General features: G+C 47.8%; 1 long non-coding RNA gene and 2 other non-coding genes across 3 annotated transcripts in view; 2 read left to right on the top strand and 1 right to left on the bottom strand.

Moving 5' to 3' along the window:
• Positions 1-15,286, top strand: part of LOC140216665 (uncharacterized) — a 142,617-nt gene extending 127,331 nt beyond the window's left edge. The window contains exon 3 of the long non-coding RNA XR_011893241.1: positions 15,229-15,286. This is a non-coding gene — a long non-coding RNA (uncharacterized lncRNA). The remainder of the gene's footprint in view (positions 1-15,228) is intronic.
• TRNAS-UGA (transfer RNA serine (anticodon UGA)) lies at positions 12,861-12,933 on the bottom strand. The gene has a single exon. It is a non-coding gene; the product is annotated as a tRNA-Ser (tRNA).
• On the top strand, positions 13,198-13,270 carry TRNAS-UGA (transfer RNA serine (anticodon UGA)). Its single transcript has one exon. It is a non-coding gene; the product is annotated as a tRNA-Ser (tRNA).
• Positions 15,287-19,752: the final 4,466 nt, after the last annotated feature.

Below are 19,752 nucleotides of genomic sequence, written 5' to 3' on the forward strand. Positions count from 1 at the left end.
ACGATATTGTGGTGTTCGCCCCTGATTTTGCAACGCATCTGCTCCGTCTCCAGCACGTACTCACTTGCTTGACCAACGCCGGGTTGCAACTTAACCTGAAGAAGTGTAGATTTGCTGTTCGTCAGCTCACAATTTTAGGCCATGTCGTGTCAAAGGAGGGCATTCGCCCGGATCCCGAGAAGCTACGTGCTGTTACTGCGTTCCCAAAACCTACCACTATGAAAGAGCTACGCAGTTTTATCGGCCTCTGCTCTTACTTCCGACGAGTCGTTCGAAACTTTGCGTCAATTATATCGCCTCTCACGCAGATCCTTGGTGGCGCTAGAGATCTCTCATCATGGTCTCCAGAGTGTTACGACGCCTTCGCAAACTTGCGCCGTCTTCTCACGACGCCACCCATTCTTCGCCATTTTGACCCTCAAGCGCCAACCGAAATCCATACCGATGCAAGCGGTGTAGGCCTTGGCGCTGTGTTGGCTCAGCGTCAACCTGGCCACACAGAATACGTCGTCGCATACGCGAGTCGCACGTTAACCAAGGCGGAAACCAATCACAGCGTTACAGAAAAGGAGTGTTTGGCCATTGTGTGGGCGCTTGGCAAGTTTCGCCCATATTTATACGGCCGATCGTTTCACGTAGTGACCGACCACACCGCACTATTTTGGCTGTCGACGCTCAAAGATCCATCCGGCCGCCTTGCCCGCTGGGCATTGCGAATCCAAGAATATGACATCCGCGTGGTTTACCGTTCCGGGCGAAAGCACTGCGATGCTGACGCGCTATCCCGATCGCCGCTTCCCCCGAAGGCCCGTGACGACTCCGCCTGCGAGTGTACATTATCCTCTCTGGACGTTGACACTATCGCTGCTGCACAGCATAATGATCCCTGGACTGCATCTCTGCTCGACCTTCTCTCGGATACGTCGAAAGTTCCAGCGTCACGTACGCTTCGGCGCCAAGTTCCTCATTTTGCGATTCGAGACCAGCTACTATATCGACGCAACTATGCCTCAGAGGGACGCACCTGGTTACTCGTCATTCCGAGAACCTTGCGATCAGAGCTCTGCTCCTCGTTCCACGTCGACCCTCAGTGTGGCCACGCGGGAGTCTTCAAAACCTACGAAAGACTTCGACACCGCTATTACTGGCGGGGAATGTACAATTTCATTCGAACGTTCGTCCGCTCTTGTCGTGAGTGCCAACGCCGTAAAGCGCCACCACACAACTATGCCGGTGAACTCCAGCCTCTGCAATGACCATCCCGACCCTTTGATCGCGTGGGCATAGATCTCTACGGGCCACTTCCGTTGACTCCTACCGGTAACAGGTGGATAATCGTTGCGGTAGACCACTTAACCCGTTATGCGGAGACCGCTGCTCTACCAAATGCTACAGCGCAAGAGGTCGCCAATTTCATACTGTACCGTTTTCTCCTTCGTCATGGAGGTCCACGTGAACTTTTAAGCGACAGAGGCCGCGTCTTCTTATCTGAAGTCATCGAACAACGGCTTGCTGAATGCGCTATTCTTCATCGTAAACGCACTGCTTATCAACCACAGACTAACGCTACCACGGAACGCTTTAATCGAACTCTTGGTGACATGCTCGCCATGTATGTTTCACCTGATCACTCTAATTGGGACCTCGTTCTTCCGTTTGTCACCTATGCCTACAACACCGCGACTCTGGCCACTACCGGATTCTCACCCTTTTACCTTCTTTACGGCCGTCATCCTTCGCACACAATCGACACCATTCTGCCCTACCGGCGAGACCCATCCGAATGCCTGCCGATCTCGGAAGCCGCCAGACACGCCGAGGAATGTCGCCAGCTGGCCCGCCGTTTCACCTCGGACGACCAGAACCGTCAAAAAGCCTTTCACGATGCCCAGAACTCGACTCCCACTTTTCTCCCCGGCGTTCTCGTCTGGTTGTTAGTGCCACACCGCATGCCTGGGCTCGCTTCAAAACTCCTTCCGAAGTACGACGGGCGATACCGCGTTCTCGAGAGAACGCCACCCGTGAATTACCTGATTGAGCCGCTAACGCCGCCGTCCGACATGCGACGTCGTAACCGCGAAGTCGTTCGCGTTCAGCGTCTCAAGCCGTATCACGATTCTACCGTCCTTTCAGAAACCTAAGTCGCCAGGATGGCTCCTTTATTTCCGCGGGGCCATTGTAAGAAAGATAACGAACGTGCGCACGGGGTTAGCAGCATCGGCAGCATCAAGCGCGCAGCAGAAGCTCTAGCTCGGGAACTGCTCGGTGCATCGTAGAACCGGCGGTCGCTACGAACCCCAAAAATCTCCTATATATATATATATATATATATATATATATATATATATATATATATATATATATATATATATGCACCACAGCGCGCGATGGCAGCGTAGTTGGTGATGTAGTTTCTTTATTTATTTATTTATTGTACCCTCAAGGCCAATGTCATTACAGAGGGGAGTGGGGAATAAATTCAACATAAATTAGGCACAACAGCATGAGCAAACAACGAAAATATACTAGTATAATTGCACAATATTTGCGGATAACAAACCAAAGTAAATAAACATTATTTCTAGTTATTCAAGCTACCTATGCCAACGCACATAGATTACAAAAACAAAAGTGCTTAAGGGGCGTTAATAAGCAGAGTGCACAATTCCATGTCAGAAGAGCATTCAAACCTTAGTTATATACACAGGGAAAGCAAGAATACTCATGACTAAATGTCGCGTAAGGTTTGTTTAAAACGTTTAGCATCACTTATGGAGGCAACAGTTATAGGAAGGTGATTCCACTCATCAGCTGTCTGCGGGAGAAATGACTAAGAAGGAGCAGGACATACACGATGGAATGCAAACTTTGTGTTGGTGATCAAGCCGAGATGACATATAATGTGGTGCCGAAAGAATCTCGTTTCATATTACGGGATGATGATATACCTTATGAAAGAGAGAGAGTCGCAAGTGTTTACGCCGCAATGCTAAGAGTGCTAACTGTAGGTTAGACGTCACTGTGGTGATGATGGCCGTCCTGTTATAGTTGGATAATATGTATCGTATCAAATTGTTCTGCACCAGTAAAAATGAATAAATTAAATTATATTAACTAGGATACGAAACTGACGCGCCGTATTTGAGTTTAGTCCGGATTAGTCCATCAGTTTGAGAGCCTGTGGCGCACGTGAAAAATTGCGTCGGAGGTATTGTAATTATCTATTATCGTTGCTTATTACCTGCGCAATGTGTGTCTTATAGGCAAGGTCAGATGAGACGTGAACACCGAAGTATTCATAGGATGAAACGCAATCGAGTGGGATGTTGTCGGTGTAATAGGCTGGTGGATTGTTAGTACATATGGATACTCGCATTAACTTACATTTTCTTATGTTTAATTCCATGCGCCAAGTTTCGCACCATGTATTGCTAGGATCAAGATCAGACTGAAGAGTGGCTGTATCATGGTTAGTAGATACTTCCCAAAATATTATGCAGTCGTCACCAAAGAGGTGAACATGAGTTATTGTACAAGAAGGTAAGTCACTATATAAATTACAAATTGCAATGGTCCAAGGACAGAGCCTTGGGGCACGCCCGAGGAAACCATATTAGAGGGATAGTTAACGCTGTAAGCAGAAACAATTCGACAAAAAGCACTCAAGCCAACTAAGTAATTTGAGGTCGAGCTTAAGCGTATGCAATTTATACATTAGTAGAGTATGACATACTTTATGAAACGCTCTCGAATAATCTAGAAATATACAATCCGCAAGAGAAGAAAGGTCTAGAATGGCGTGCAGCTTACGTGTAAACAATATTAGCTGCGTTTCGCATGAATAGGTTTTGCGAAAGCCATGCTGTGAGTGCGTGAAGCAGTGATAAGATTCGAGAAAGTTAGCAAGAGAACAAAATAAGATATGGTCAAGAATTTTCATGGGATACTAGTGAGCGAAGTGGGACGATAGTTAAGTGGAGAGTGCCTACGAGTTGTTTTATGAAGAGCAATCACCTTTCCTATCTTCTACTCCGCAGGGACAGAATTCGTGTCAAGTGACAGTTGAAAAATTTTGGTTAGTATAATGGGATTATAGTCTCTCGTGCTTTACAAAAACGTCGGATTGATTGCGTTGCAACCAGGGAAAGAAGAAAGTTTCAATGTATTAGATGTTCTACGCCACATGGGTCTGCTGCCATCGGACACATTGAAGTGGAATATTGGCTGTGTAAAAGTGCTGGTGGAACACTTGGCACTGATGAAAAGTTGGAAACAAAAGCATCGCTAAGGATAGATGCGCACAGTTCAGAAGGTATATGGCCTCCCGCGTTATCCACAAGGATTATAGCGGTATCGTCTCTTGGATTTGTGACGCGCCAGAACTCTTTCGTGTTGATAGCGAGTAAAGACAGGAGAGTGCTTTACAAAAAGTGCTGCTTTGCGCAACGAAGTACTGATACATATTCATCAGAAGCGAGTTTATGAGCATTCCGATGATAGACACAAGGACAAGGTTTCGCTAATCTGAAGATACGCTTCTTTTTGTTTGATAGACGTTGTATGTGACTGTTGTACCATGGCGCCAATTTGTTTGAAGTTATCAAGCGAAGGGGTACATAGTTCTCATGTACGGCTATAACTTTGTTCATAAATTAATCCCAGTTGCTTTGAACACTACGGCTGTCAAAGTCGTATAAAAAAGCATCCATAAACGTACACAATTCTCTCTTGATTGCGTCAAAGTTTGCATGTTTTAACTCACAAATACGTTTGCTTTTGTTTTTGTACTTAGGCTGCGATAAATTTATTTCAAACGTTAAGATAGAATGATCACTCAAACCTGGCAGTAAAACTATATCGGAAGCAAGATCGGGAAGAGTGGTGGGTATGAAATCAAGTGTATTGGCGGAATAAATTGTCTTCCCGGTGGGTTCTTGGACAAGCTATGTAAAGAAAAAAGCATCACACATGTCAAGAAACACTTTTGCAAGCATCGACGAAGGATTCGTGCTGGGCGGATCGCAGTCCCATGTAAGATCAGTGAGGCAGTATGGGATATCATGACAAAACCATGTTAGTGAGATCGTGTAATTCGTTTACAAAGCTGGAGGAAAATGCGGGTGGGCAATAAGAAGCTACGATAATAGTTTTTTTTTTTTAACTTCAACAAGAGAACAAATTGTGTCAAGTTCAACACAAACTTGAATCCAGTGAAGCGGATGTGTGTTCAATATTGCTATGAAAGCACCGCCGCCATTCCTGCATGGCGCGGTCACAACGAAAAAGAGAGAAGTTTTACAAGAATTGTTCACTGTCGTTTATTAGTGTGTGCAGCCATGTTTCAGTGAGTATTATTATTTCAGTATTACAGATATCAATAGCTGAATTTAGAAGGTAATGTTTGTTATTAATGCTCTGTATATTGCAAAAGAAGACATGAAGCGGACGAAAATCGCGCCTATCTCCCCTCTCGATTTCCTATTCATTTGCGCGTGCCGTATTACTGGCATGACGGTTATGTGAAGCCTCATTCAGCGCATGCTCTACTACGGTGCCACTAGTGGCATCGCACACGTATTCTTTTTTGTTAATCAGAAACTTCTTGTAACAGATTTGAAAAGGCGGCGCACCAGGTTGCTCTTTAGCGAATTCAATTAATTTACTCCTAATAATACGCGTGGAAGGCGAGAAATTCTAACTGACGGCGATGGCTTTGTCTTTGAGCTTACTACGCCTGAAAAGCACCATTCGTAGAACTTTGTAATTTAAAAAATTTACCGTTATAGGACGGGCTTTCTTAGGTTCAAAGCGCCCTAAGCGGTGAGCACGTTGGACAACATTATGTAATGGGCTTTCGAGCACGCCAGTAGGGGGGTCAATTACAAGGGCCTCAGACTCTGCCCATGCTTCGCGCGAATCAGGCAACACTCGAAACAGTAGGTTTTGGTGCCGTCATCTATCTTTTAATTCATCGAGCAGAAGATTCAGTGAGTTATTCTGAGTGGTTAAGCTGCTCTTCGAGTCTGTCGCCTTGCTTTGAACATTAACCAGTGATATAGTTTTATCTTCGAGGGCGTCCAACCTTTTTTCATTGGAAACTATCTTTGCTTGAATATTTTTTGGCTTGCCTTGATGACTTTAATGTCGGCAACAGGTTCAGTTTGGCCTTTTGCCTACTGCACTCCGCACATTTGTAATGTTTCAGTAAGTGAACGAAGACGGCCATCTGCTCACCAGGATCATCAGGCAGCTTATCAAGTTGTAACAATGAAGACTGTTTAGTACCAGGTCCCCGAATTAGTTTCAACATCACCACAGGTTAACAGCAAGATAGTCATTGAAAAGCACTGAGAGACAACATCAGTAAGCACTCGCGGGCACGGGAGCAAAAGAAGACAAGGGCCGTCCTTTTTTTTAGCATATAAAGAATACGGTGAACTCATCTGCGAAACGCAAAGGCTAGACAGATGAGCGATGTTGTCGGCGTTGCCCACGTGCCCACTGAAAGTGGCTGGTTGCCGCAGCCAGTTTATACTGCTTTGAAGAATTGATGACTTGACGATCCAGTTTTATGAGTGAAGCCTTGACGCACCAAGGGCGATAAATCCAAGAAAATGCCGTTATCGTTGTTCTTTCCAAATTCTTGTGGCGTCCAAGGCTCAAGCAAGCGTTGTGAACTTGCTGACGCGTCCAGTGGGAGTTGGACACCGAACAGGGCAAGCATCACGTAAACCTGCGAAAGACAAAGGCGAGGCAGATCAACCATGCGGTCGCCATTGCCAACGTACCCACTCAGTTGGCACGATGTCATACTTAAGTTGCCGTAAAACCTTCTAGGGTCCACAATAACGTCACAGGGACTTTACGGAAAGTCTTGCAGGCCGAAATGAATTCCATAGATGTAGAAGAGATCACGGAGAAAATACATACCTAGGTGGCTGCGGTAATAATGGTTCTTTTTACTTAATTTGGAGAACGAAGGGTAAGAAAGTGTCCAGAGAGCTTAGCGGTGACCTTGCATACAGGAGGTAAAGTGGGCTATAGTTCGTGGTTTCGTGTTTCGTCCTGTTGTATGCTTAACTGATGAAGGGTAGCACGTCGTCCCAGTTCGTATGATACGAGGAGACGTACATGGCAAGCATGTTGGTCAGCGTTCTGTTTGTCCTTTTAACGAGGCCATTGGTCTGTGGATGATACGGCGTGGAATGACGGAACTGTGAAGTGCACAAACGTAGTAACTCTTCAGTGGCATCCGCAGTGAACTGGCAACCACCGTCGCTGATGATGACACGTGGTGGGCCATGACGAAGGACTACGGAGCGCAGCAGGAAGACCGCCACGCAAGCAGCGGTGGAAGACGGTATGGCTGCAGTTTCTGCATACCGTGTACGATGGTCTACGCAGACATTTATTCAACTGTTCTTGTTGTTAGATAATGGGAATGGACCCAAAACGTCAATGCCTACTTGCGTGAACGGCGTACTGGGCGGTGTCAATGGCGGGAAGGAACCCGGGGCTGCGGTGGTCAGCCGCTTGTGACGTTGGCACGTTTCACAACTAGCGACATAGACCTTGGTTGTTTCATACATCTTGGGCCAGTAAAAGCGCTCCTGCGTGTGGTGTAGCGTTCGTACGAAGCCGAAATGGCCGGATGTCACATCGTCATGCGTGGCGCGTAGAACGTCGAAGCGGACACTCTCGGGCACAAGCCGAACACGCGCTTCATCCTCGGAGTAATTAGTTTTGTAGAGCAGCTTATCGCGGACAGTAAAGCGACCGCTGCCTTGGGAAGTACGGGCGGCGACAAAAAGCGGATTGAGGGTAAGATCAGTCCGTTGTTCTCGCTGAAATCCTGCCGCGCCAGAGAACGTAGAAGTAACAGCAGCGAGACAGTCGTCCAAACTCTCATCATCGCATCATCGCAGTCGGTAGTCGCAAGAGGAATCCGAGAGAGGCAGCCTGCGTCAGCCTGACGACGTAGACTGGAGGCGCAGCGGCCAACGTGTGAGGTGACCAGAGGGATCATGCAAACCGACCAGCCAGCATAAGGAATGATGGTCGGTGATAATCTTGAATGCCCTACCGTAAAGATAACACCGAAACTTTTGTATGGCGAAAACAGCTGCCAGGCATGCCTGTTCCATAACCGTATAATTGCGTTCAGATTTGCTCTGGCAACGGCTGGCATATGCGACATTTTTCCGCCACTGTGACCTTGTACAAGCACCGCTCCTATCCCTATTCCACTAGTATCAGTGTGAATTTCAGTCGGGCAAGATGGATCGAAGTGACCCAAGAGGGGTGCTGACGTTAGTATAAACTTTAGTTGAGAGAATGATGCGTCACACTCTGGTGTCCAATTCAAGAACGCATTTTGTCGCAGAGTACTTGTCAACGGGCAAACGATGACGGCAAACCGAGGAACAAAACGACGAAAATACGAACATAGGTCAATGAATGAGCGAACTTCTCATACTGACTGCGGTGGCTTGAAGGAGCTCACCGCTTCAGTCTTACGAGGATCGAGGCTGACGCCATCCTTGTCGACTAAGTGCCCCACGACCAGTGTTCGACGTTCGCCAAACCGGCATTTTTTTGAGTTTAGAACCAGTCCAGCTTTCTCGATGCAGTTGAGAACAAGGCTGAGGTGTTCGTTATGTTCTCCAAACGTGCGGCCAAAGATTACAACATCACCGAGGTAACAAATACTGTGTCCATGAATCTTTCGAAGGTGGCAGGAGCATTGCAAAGGCCAAAAGGCATAACATTAAATTCGAATAGGCCATCTGGAGTCACGAAAGTGATGTTTTCCTTGTCGGCAGGGCCCATAGGTATTTTCCAATACCCCGATCGCAAATGAAGTGTTGAGGAGTAAGAAGCAGCGTGTACGCAATCAATGACATCATCGATTCGCCGTAGTGGATAAACACGCTTCTTCGTCACGGCGTTTAGATGTCTGTAATCCACGCAGAATCTCCAGGAACCAACTTTGTTTTCGGACCAGGATTACTGGGGCTGCCCATGAACTAGACGAATCTTGAACGACACCTATGTTCATCATGGCCTTGACTGCTCTGCAATGACTTTGCGCTCGGATGACGACACTCATTCGGGCTTCTGGTGGATGGGGTGTGCTGAGCCGGTATCTATTCTGTGACCAGCGCGGGACGACGGTAAATGAAGGGGTGCATTTCAATGCGAGAAGTCAAATGCAGCCTCATGCCTGGCAAGGACCTGTACCATACAGTGGTTGCCATTCCAATCTACAGAGAGCCTTACTGATCATGCCAAGCATTAGCTCTTCAAAATGGCGATTATCGCAAGGAGAACAAGCTGTAGAAACGTCCGCAGTAAGTGCCGCTATTGAGCTACATGCCGCTTCATCGAAGAGAGCGATTTTCAAACCGCGAGGGAGGACAACGGGCGTGCCGGAACAGTTCAGTGCCCACAATGTAGCGACTCCTTTCGTCATGCACAAGACACAGCTGGCCACAAGTATATTTTTAGCACAGTTTATGCGGAGAGGCCTAACTTCAAGGTCAACACAGTCAACGTCAAGGGTAGTTGCAGTAACACGAACGGGCGTCAGGCGCTACGATGGTGCAATCACTTCATCAAGAACACTGAGTCTGTCTGTGTCCCTGTCTTCGCCACGCGAGCTTTGTTCGGAATGCGCTGATATAACTTGTTCAATGATATTTCGCCACAGCCACAGCCCACGGGAGCGCCGCATTGTTCAAGAAAATCGATACCAAGAATAACCTTTGTGCGAACAACGAAAGAGAACAAGCAATTGCGACACAAACACTTCCCCACCCAACAAAACACTCACAGCGCAAACACCAAGCGGGTGAAGCCACTTGCCGCCTACTGCACGAAAGGTAATACCGTCTTTCCAAGAAAACATAACCTTGTGGCCTAGACGATTCCTTAAAGCTAGGCTCATCACAGATACAGTCGCCCAAGTATCAACTAACGCCATGGTCAGTATTCCGTCAATCGACTCATTCGCTTTGTCTTTGAGCATCACAACAGGTATTTCTTGGAAAGACCGTCCGGCGACCTCACCTCCATTGGCTGCGGATGCTATTTTCCCGGCGACGGTGAGGAAGAACGACGCCGACGGGTTGGAGAGCGACGGGGACGGTTACTTGGTGGCGTCAAACTCCACTCAGGTGCTGGCGAATCGCTGCGTCTGGTCTCGTCTGGGAAGTGGTCCATTGGAAGCAAATCGATCATCCGCAATTCATATGAAGTACGTGTTCCGGGTGACGAGAACATCGGTGGTGTCCTTCGTGATTGACGGTTTTGGCGACGATACCGAGCTATATGTCCTGTGGAACCGCAGTTGTAGCACACGGAAGGGTCGTGGTTCACAGCATCCTCCTCGAAACGAATGCTAGGCTGCTGCGGGCGGCGAGAAAGTTCGTTGTCATGTGGATAACGTGTCTCTGCTGCCCTGTGAAGTCCGTTATGTCGGTCATAAGTCATGCCGTGGTAGTAGGGTCAGTGCTGTTCTTGTCGCGGCCTGACAGAAGTCACAGGGCCTCGGGGGCAAAAAACGCGGCTGTTCTCTTTGTGGCCGAGCATCATAAGTCGGACCTCGGTTGTAGAGACGTGGCTGCTGTCGGGAAGCGAGTTCACAATCCTGAACGACCCTTGCCGCAGGATACGGGGAGAAGGATGCCTCGTTTGGTTCGAAATATGGTGGTTGGCGGAAGCTATGAGTGCCTGGATGTGTCACTTGCGGTGGCAGGCTGAGCTCTTACCGAACTATTGGTCGGATCGTTGATGCAAGATCGAGGGGCTGGTTGCTGCCTACACTTGCAACTGTCGTCATATTGGCTAGCCTTCCGAACTTCGGCGTGATGCGCCTCGTCCTCAGTTGCTCGAAAGTGCGACAGTGCCGAATGATGTCGACGACGGAAGCCAGCTTGTCTTTTACGATGAAGGAACTGTAAACATTTTCGGCGATTCCTTTTAGAATGTGCCCGACTTTGTCTTCCTCAGGTATTCCAGAGTCCACCATCCTACACAGTTTTATTACTGCCTCAGCGTAGGTCGTGCAGGTTTCGCCTGGCACTTGCGCGCGCTGCAGTAGCTTCTGTACTGCCCTTTTCTTTTTCGTCGTGGTGTCGCCGAATCGCTCTTTGATTTCCGAAACAAATCTTCCCCATGTTGTGAACGTTTCCTCGTGATTCTCGAACCACACCAACGCAGTATCCGTTACGAAGAACACGACGTTCGAAAGCTGAGAAGCGCTGTTCCACCTGTTGGCGGCATTCACCCGGTGATAATGGATGAGCCATTCCTCGACGCCTTCGTCCGATCTTCCGGCGCAGGGACGCGCGTCTCTCAGTTGCAGAACAGAACTTGTCGGGGCAGCAGTTGGAATGGGCCGTTGTTCGTCTGCGTCGTGGGACATGTTCAACTCCGGTGAATTAAGTGGAAGTCCAGCAAGGCGACGGCTCTGTCGAAGAACTTGTGGTTCAGCCTCCGTCTTCTGGTGTCGATTACACAGTAGCTTCCGCCACAACTGTTACGAAGAGCTGCAAAGAAATGGTTTTATTTACAGGAGATGGACGAGGATCGTAGCGTGATCGTAGCACACTCCGGCTTCTCAAACTCTTCGTCTTCTCTTCTTTCTTCTTGTACCTGCATTTCGTGTGCACTACAATATATATATAAATATATATATATGGTAGGAAAAGAGGAATTCTTCAGGCTGCCTTTCAAACGTAAATAACTTGAGCGGTGCTACACGGTAACCAGAACAGGCATTTAATTGCAACAGTTCCGACTGGTGGACCAATCTTCATCAAGCGTTACAAGAAAATGGCAGTTCGGCACTGATAGTGAAGACACCAGATCGGGTACGCGGTCGCTCTCAGATACATCAAACCGAAAGGGACAGTTGAGGCAGTGATTGACTTTCTCTCGGCGCTTTGGCCGATTTACAGCTGCCTTATTGGCAACGATGCAGGGCAAGAGGAAGGAGGAGTCCTATGTATGTAGGTCAAGGAGGTCAGTGAAATAAGAGAAAAATAAGGAAAGGAAAGGAAAAAGCACAAAGGAGGAGGGAGACATAAGTCGGAGAGTGGAAGAGGGCGGGGAGTCTAGGTTCGCGTTGACACGATAGGAAGGAGAGAGAAAACGGTCGCTGCGCAGCACCATTGCGCGTGCTGCCGTTGTAGCGAGAGAGAGGGCAAGTTGAATCGGGCGGTGGGGGGCACAATAGAGAAGGGGCCCAGAAGCAAGACTGAAGAGCGGCAACTTGTGGAAAGTAACACAGTGTCACAGTACACATATACAAGGCACGGCCCGTTCCAGCAATACTGTGGTGCAGGTAGGGTGCCAAAAAAATACGTAGTTCCAGAAAATATATATGCGTGGGATTCGCAAAGAAGTGCGCCCCTTGTCTTAGGTTTAGGGAGCCGAGTTAAGGAGCCTCCATGTGGTCCCGTTTTTGAACCCAAGGTGGCGAGCGGAAAGCTTATAAATCCAGTGTCCTCCACCCTGCCACTGAAGTGATCATTCTGAGTGACCTATTGCCCCTTCTTAGAATCCGCACGAGCGGACGTGATGTAAGTTGTCGGTTAAACGTTCAAAAATTAGACCACTATATATATATATATATATATATATATATATATATACGTTTGAGTTTAGTGTACATATATATTGTGCTGGCGATCACCGAATAACCACTATATATATATATATATATATATATATATATATATATATGCATATCATGGGAAGCCAACAAACACTGACACCAAGGACAACATAGGGGAAATTAACAAATGAAATAAAGAAACGAAAAGGTAATGGAAATTAAAGTGGATGAAAAAACAACTTGCCGCAGGTGGGAACCGAACCCACAACCTTCGCATTTCACGTGCGATGCTCTACCAATTGAGCTACCACGGCGCTGTTTCCCCATTCACTTTCTTGGGCAATTTTGTGTCCTAGTAGAACTGGTTTATGTAGAACCCAATTATGTGTCCTAGTAGAACCGGTATGTGAGTTTATTGACTAGTTGCCTTCACCCAAAAATATCACGTTCTCGTGACGCCTGCGGCAAAAAGGATGTTCCACGTCCGCCGCCAAGGTCTGTGAGTGGTGGCGCTGGCTAACACTCCCAGGGTTCCACTAGGACACATAATTGCCCAAGAAAGTGGATGGGGAAACAGCGCCGTGGTAGCTCAATCGGTAGAGCATCGCACGTGAAATGCGAAGGCTGTGAGTTCGGTTCCCACCTGCGGCAAATTGTTTTTTCATCCACTTTAATTTCCATTACCTTGTCGTTTCTTTATTTCATTTATTAGGCACAAGTAATTTCGCCTGTGTTGTCCTTGGTGTCAGTGTTTGTTGGCTTCTCATGACATGAATAAAAAAAAATCGGGCCCCTCTTCTAACCCTCTTTCTTCTCGTTTATATATATATATATATATATATATATATATATATATATATATATATATATCTATATATAGTGGTTATGAGGTGATCAATAAAACAATATATATGTGCACTACACGCATACGTGCGCGGGTTTTGTCACATCTATATTTAATCTCACTACTGCTAAATAAGCCTCAATACTGTTCTGTATTATTCGATAATAAGTAAACATCATTTAGTCAGTCGCTTTACCATTGTAAAGGGCTCAAAATATTATTGGTTAGTTTTAGTTGCGTATGTTTCATAATGGTTGAGACAATATTCAATGGTTACTAAACCAACAATTCCTCAACCATCTGTCAAAAGCATTGGTATAATCATTTGTCTATGGGGGTTCGCGTGTTGGTGCCGTTAGTACGTACCGCTTGCGCAGAGCACGGTTCCACTCGATTATTTGCACTGTTCAAGGCTTGCTGTACCAACGTTTATAAAAAAAAGTACGTATACCTATTAACGTTGTGTTGAGCGACCGAAGCCATTTTTGAAAACAAGCCGCGAAATCGCTCTCGCGGTTGTTCTTGGCGCAATATTGACGAAAAATTGCATTGATGGCTGCTTCGGTGCGACGTGCGATGGGCCGGTTGGCCGCAGCCGCTGAGTTGGGGAGGGGTCCTCAGTGGGAAACGCGATTTCCGGTGCGTTGAATACAACATGTATATATTTATTTATTACAGGCTTAAAGAGTCCTTTTCGCCGGCGTAGCGCAACTGGGCAATGCATGGATCTCTTCCCTGTGACGCCGCGTAAACGAGACAGCGTCCAAAGCCCCGTGTTGCAGAAAACATGGCGTCCGGCGTCCCGCGATTGTCGCTTCCGCAAAAGGAATTTCGAACCAAATTCCGAACGATGCATATCCAAGCACTCGTCTGCCACCGAAGTTGCTCATACCTCGTCCTTCATTCTTTACAACGTTATTCCTGGGGTTATTGAGGACCACAGCCCACAAACAAATGTAATGAATAGAAACACCGACAGCGCATATTTTTTATGTTAGCTCGCCTCAGGCTGAAATATTAAGATTGTGAAACAATAAGAGGAGATCGAGCCATGTAAAAGGTCCCATATCTGCCGGAAGGCTCGCCTTCGTGCATAGCGCTTGCCTCCAGTGTTTCGCGGTAAACGTTGTGATTACATAAGCTGCAGTTTCCGGGAAGCATGAAAAGCCGTCAGAGGCCTTCGAATGCTCTCGCATTCCACGCTTAAAGGCAAAGCTTAAGCGTCCTGCAAATTTTACATCTGTGCCTTTAGCTGGGTATCCCCAATATGCTTCTTCTATGAGCGGAGACAGAACGCAACGGGGCTCTGCTTGTTAAGCGCTGACGAGATACAAAAACCGGAGTGGCTCGGAGAACACTTCACATTGAAAGATTACCCCGGGCGTACAATGGCGTTGGCACGGTACATGAAGCAGCTAGCAGAATATGCTAACTCTGTGGCTAGCAGACGTGCGGGACCTGTTGCCTAATAAACGGGAACAGTATGCAATCAAGGGAAGCAGGCGAACCACGCGCTGGTTCACTGCAGTATAAATCACATGTCATTTCCAGCGCTGAATAATCGTGAAAATTTTCAGGAAAAACATTTCTTATTGCGAGTGTTTTGTGAAGCACAAGCTCGCGTTCCGATAGGGAATATTTCCATAGCGGCTACTCTACGCCTAAACTATCTCAAACGGGGTCCCCTAGGCGGTCTTGTATTTGGTTGCCGTCGGCGTGTAACCATTCACGGCACCTTGCCACTCTGCTTTGCTATATTTTGCAGATCAATACTACCGTGAATGAAGACGTGGTCGTTGCTGACAGCGCAGCAGTCAAGGAAGCATTTAAGGTGAGCTGCGTGGCGTGATTAACGCACAGCTAATGAAAACTAAACGCGTGGGACAGATAACCGGCGGCCCAATAATTATATAGAAGGGGTGCCAAGGGATGGCAAGCGCCGTCATGGGCGGCAGGAAATTAGGGGGAGTGATGAAATTATGAAATTTCCAGCCAAAGGTTCAAATCAGCTAGAACAACGCAGAAGTGATTGGAGAACGCTGGGGGAGACCTTCGACCTGCATCGGACAGGAAAACACGCTGATGATGACGATGTTCAATGAAATAAAATTCACTGGGGATCGATCTCCCATGCGAAATTTCATCGCAGCTCTATACGTGCTTTCATTTCGCGATGTACTGCCTTAGGCGGACAATCTCTCTCGTGCGGCACGTTGGAAGCGAAGTGCACGCGGCTGTATGCCTAATTGAGAGATCGCGAGAGGCAGCGCGACGCGGGGACACAATTTATTTGCACACATACCTCCCCTCATGCGGTGCATTGTTTCCATATGTCTGCCACGGATTACGCTGGCGCCATCGCGTACGCCGCAAAGCCCGTCCTGCGCCGAACTACGCTTTGCTTCTGACGCTATCTCCAAAGCATCCACCTCCGCTTTCCGGCTCGTTCTCTCTTCGCTATCGCCGTTTTACATCTCCCGCTGCGCTCCGCGTTCAATTTTTTATGCTTCGCTGTGTTCACTCACCCAGTTAAGAGGGACACTCATGCACGCCGACGCTCAACGCAGGAACGGGCACCTATGAGCTGCGTTCTAAAGGAATTATCTATATAACAATACTGCTTACAAAAAATCAGGGCCCAAGCAGGAGGGCCAATATACATGCATGTAAAAAGTGTGCACATCACACGCACTGTGGGAGTCCATGTAAGCGAAGCTTTGTATATGCTGCTTGCTTTGCTTGACGATAATAAGCGGTGATGTTAGAGGCCTTAAACGTTTAGTCCAATACGAGAATGGTGACTTGATATTAAACGTTATCTTGCGTGCACCATTGCTGTTTGTCTGCGTAGTCAACAGAACACGCAGGGAGACGTGTTTGCTTGAAGCGTTCTTGTAAGTCATTTATAGTATCGGAGAGTTGACCATTATTATTGCCTCACACGGCGAATCGCCTCGTGGCAGGAGTGTTGAACATTTATTGAATTATGGGGCTTTAGGTAATTCCATTTTTCATTATAAAATTGTGTGAATACATTGTGTACAAGCACTCACGGTCTGCATCACGTGTCACTGCGTAGCGAAGATGATTCTGCTTCGCCCGGCGCTTCTTTATGGCCTGGGTGTACTCGACGCAGAGTGCACGCTTTTGAGCCATTTCGCTGGCGCGTCTTTACATGCCCTTTCTGCATGCGTGACTAGCATGCTGTTGAGACGCCAGCTCCAAGCGCTCTCTTCAGGCTATGGACGACTGAAATGTTTACACTATCACGGCTCAGCACGAATCCTCCACAGTCCAGCACCTGCATTTTTGTCAGTCGCATAGGAAAGCAAGCACAGCACGTGCCATACGCGCCGGTGCCGGCCGAGATGCGCGGAGGGGAGCGCCATGTTTCAAGAAGTCAAGCGTGCCGCAGGCTGTGACCATCACAGCAGCGATCGGAAAGTCGAGAGAAGAGGCTCGCTTTAAAAACGGGAAAGGATACAATGCGATGAAGAAGACAAGTGCTAGTGGGTGCGAGCCATTTATTTAGGCAACAGCGAGGAGTGCACCCAACAGCAACAGCATCGCCAAATCTACACAGAATCCGATAAGTCTCAAGTTAGGGAATATTTTGCGGTCCTGAGCTTTCGATCTACTATCTTAGGTGTGTTCACAGCACTCACATACGAGTCAGAGTACTCACATACAGACAGAATTTCGCTCTACCTCTTGTTGTTCTTAAGTATGTGCGCTCTGTGAAAACATTGAAGACACACGTTACCAACGATATCAATCTTCAACTTTTGCATGCATTATGATCCGTATGCAACAAAGCTTTCTCACAATAGTGTCAATTGGATCAACAGCGTATTACGTGTCGCTTAGTAATATCTTCCATTTGGGTTTTTTCACATGGCGCGATTGGGGCGAGAAAAATCGTTCTGCCGCGCACGTCGTAGGACGATTTTCCCTGACAGCTTTCACATGCGTTTGCGGCAGCGCGATTTCCGTCGCAGTTATGCGCAAGGTTGCCTCCTGCTCACGAAGTATCCGTGCCTGCATCGTTCAACAAAAACAACATGGAAACCAGACAAATATTCGAATTTTCCTATTATCATTCGATAATATACCCGGTACACCATTTTTTAACGTTTAAAACAGCTGATACTTTACGACAGCTTGCAGATGCGGTGAGTGAGGCGCTGAACAACGCCGCAAGTATAGCGTGCGACGTGTGCGGCGTTGTTGGCGTGGTTCCGTTTAGTACCCTCTAGTTTCTTTGGTGCTATGGAAGGCACAACGTTTTTTCCTGGATGAGTATTTGCTTTGATCAGCTGGCGCAATTTGTAGCGATAAAGAGATTGACGACGGTGGCGATCAAGTGGGTACGTGCCTTATGTTGATGTGGCGTCCTTCTCCCGACCTGGATAGCGTGCACCTTCTCCTTTTAAACGAATTGTGTAAGCGGAAGAAATGAAACACCTTTATGAAGCTCCTAAGCCGCAAACACCTAACTAAAACTGCCGCGCGACATTGCTCCACAGAGCTACCACCGCGCGGTAAAACAGGAAAGGGCCTATTTTGACGGCGCTTTGTTTTGTCGCACACATTGCCCCTCCCACATCGCGCCGATCGCTGCGACTCAGCGACGGCGCGACCAACTAGTTGGAATCCAGTCGCGGAGAGCCCATGACGTCGCGGCGGTCGGTGAGCGAATGAATTCGCTGTGTCGCTGGCAGAAATTCACGCCATGTGAAACAGCCTTTTCCTGGCCATACTTGTCGGGCGACGCTGATGGGCAACCAAACATAGACGAAATCTTCATATTCGCTATCTTTCTCTATGTTCAATACTCAGGAGTACTCGGGTTACTACGTTTGCCCACCCCTGCAGAGGCTGGAGGCGCATCGACATCAAGAGCCTTTGTTCGTGCTTTTGAGTCTTGGCGTCGCGCCATTTCTCCGTTCATGAACTTCTTCGCTACTAATAATAGAATATGTGGTGCATGTATTCCAGAGGACTGCACCAGGTGGGTATTCACATAACTACCAAGAGATACACTTATGTCGTTGGCGTTTGCGAAGTCCAATCATGCAAGGGAAGCAGGTGGCGGTGGGTGAGTTTTTGGGTCGGCAGATAGTGATGGTTACTGCTCCTAGCTTCTCTGTCGGGGGCTTGAGAACCTAATTGCTCAGGCAGCAACGACGTCGGCTAATATACTGCCAGCTTCCTTAAAGGGAAGCTGAAAGGTTTTCCAGAAAAAATGAGTGAAGAGCAGTACGCCGTGGTTTTCAACCCTCTGAATTCGAATATGGCATCGAAATTGAGTGAAAGAAAGCGCAAACATATTTTATTTCGACGACAAGTGCAGCCGCAGACACGCCCAGCCCGCGCGCCTCGTTTCCGCCTGTGATTGGTCGGGCGCCTCGTGACGTCAACAATGGTGTTCGTCCGGACCGACTGCTGCCGCTACACACGAAGCACGGTGCAAAGTAGTTTGGTGGTGTTTTGCTGAGACGGTCATGGAAATTTTCGAGAGCTTGCGTTTCTCTGAGGAGTTCGGCGTTACGTCCAAACTCTACGAGAGCGATTTTGCGCGCGACGGTGACGGGTGACGGCTTCGAGCGACAAAGCGGGCCGTCGCTTCAACGATTCGCTCGGTGTTGTCGCTCGATCGCTCGTTTCTAGAAATCTAGAACTCGTCGCTCGTCGCCCGGAAATGCTATGAGTGACTAGCCAATTGTGCGAAGCCGAAACTGGATGTACATAACTCAAATACTGCTGTTTGTCGCACGGAACGAGCAAACTATTGAATTTTACGCGTGCAAGAATAAGAACCTAGTGCGGGACCTTCAGAAATTTTTTATGCTCCTTCTTCAGTAAAATACAATAACTTAAATTGATAAAGCATGCGTCACGCTAGTTTCGGCGCGTATATTGCTGCCCTCATTCCGGGAAGTCGTCGCTCAAAGCCGTCGCTCGCGTGGAGTTCGGCTTCCAGACGACGAGTGAACGCGACAGCCATAGCCTCGCTTGTAGCGCTGTCGCTGTCACGTACAATATCGCTTGTAAGGGGTTTATACTTGTACATACTACACGTACGTACATACTTGTACACACTACATGTACGAGCCGATTGCGAAGAGCCGGCCTCTCCAAGAAGCAAGAAATGCTGGTGCAAGCACTGCTTTCCACGCGAACGAAGGCGAAGTGTTAGCATCTCCTTGTGTTGGAAATGTTCTTTGGCGAGTGTTTTTTGCTAAGCTGCATTCAGCGTTCCAGTGAGTACGTTTCCGGGGAAACAACT

This window comes from Dermacentor andersoni, chromosome 3, assembly GCF_023375885.2.
Source record: "Dermacentor andersoni chromosome 3, qqDerAnde1_hic_scaffold, whole genome shotgun sequence".
Taxonomy (NCBI): Eukaryota; Metazoa; Arthropoda; class Arachnida; order Ixodida; family Ixodidae; genus Dermacentor; species Dermacentor andersoni.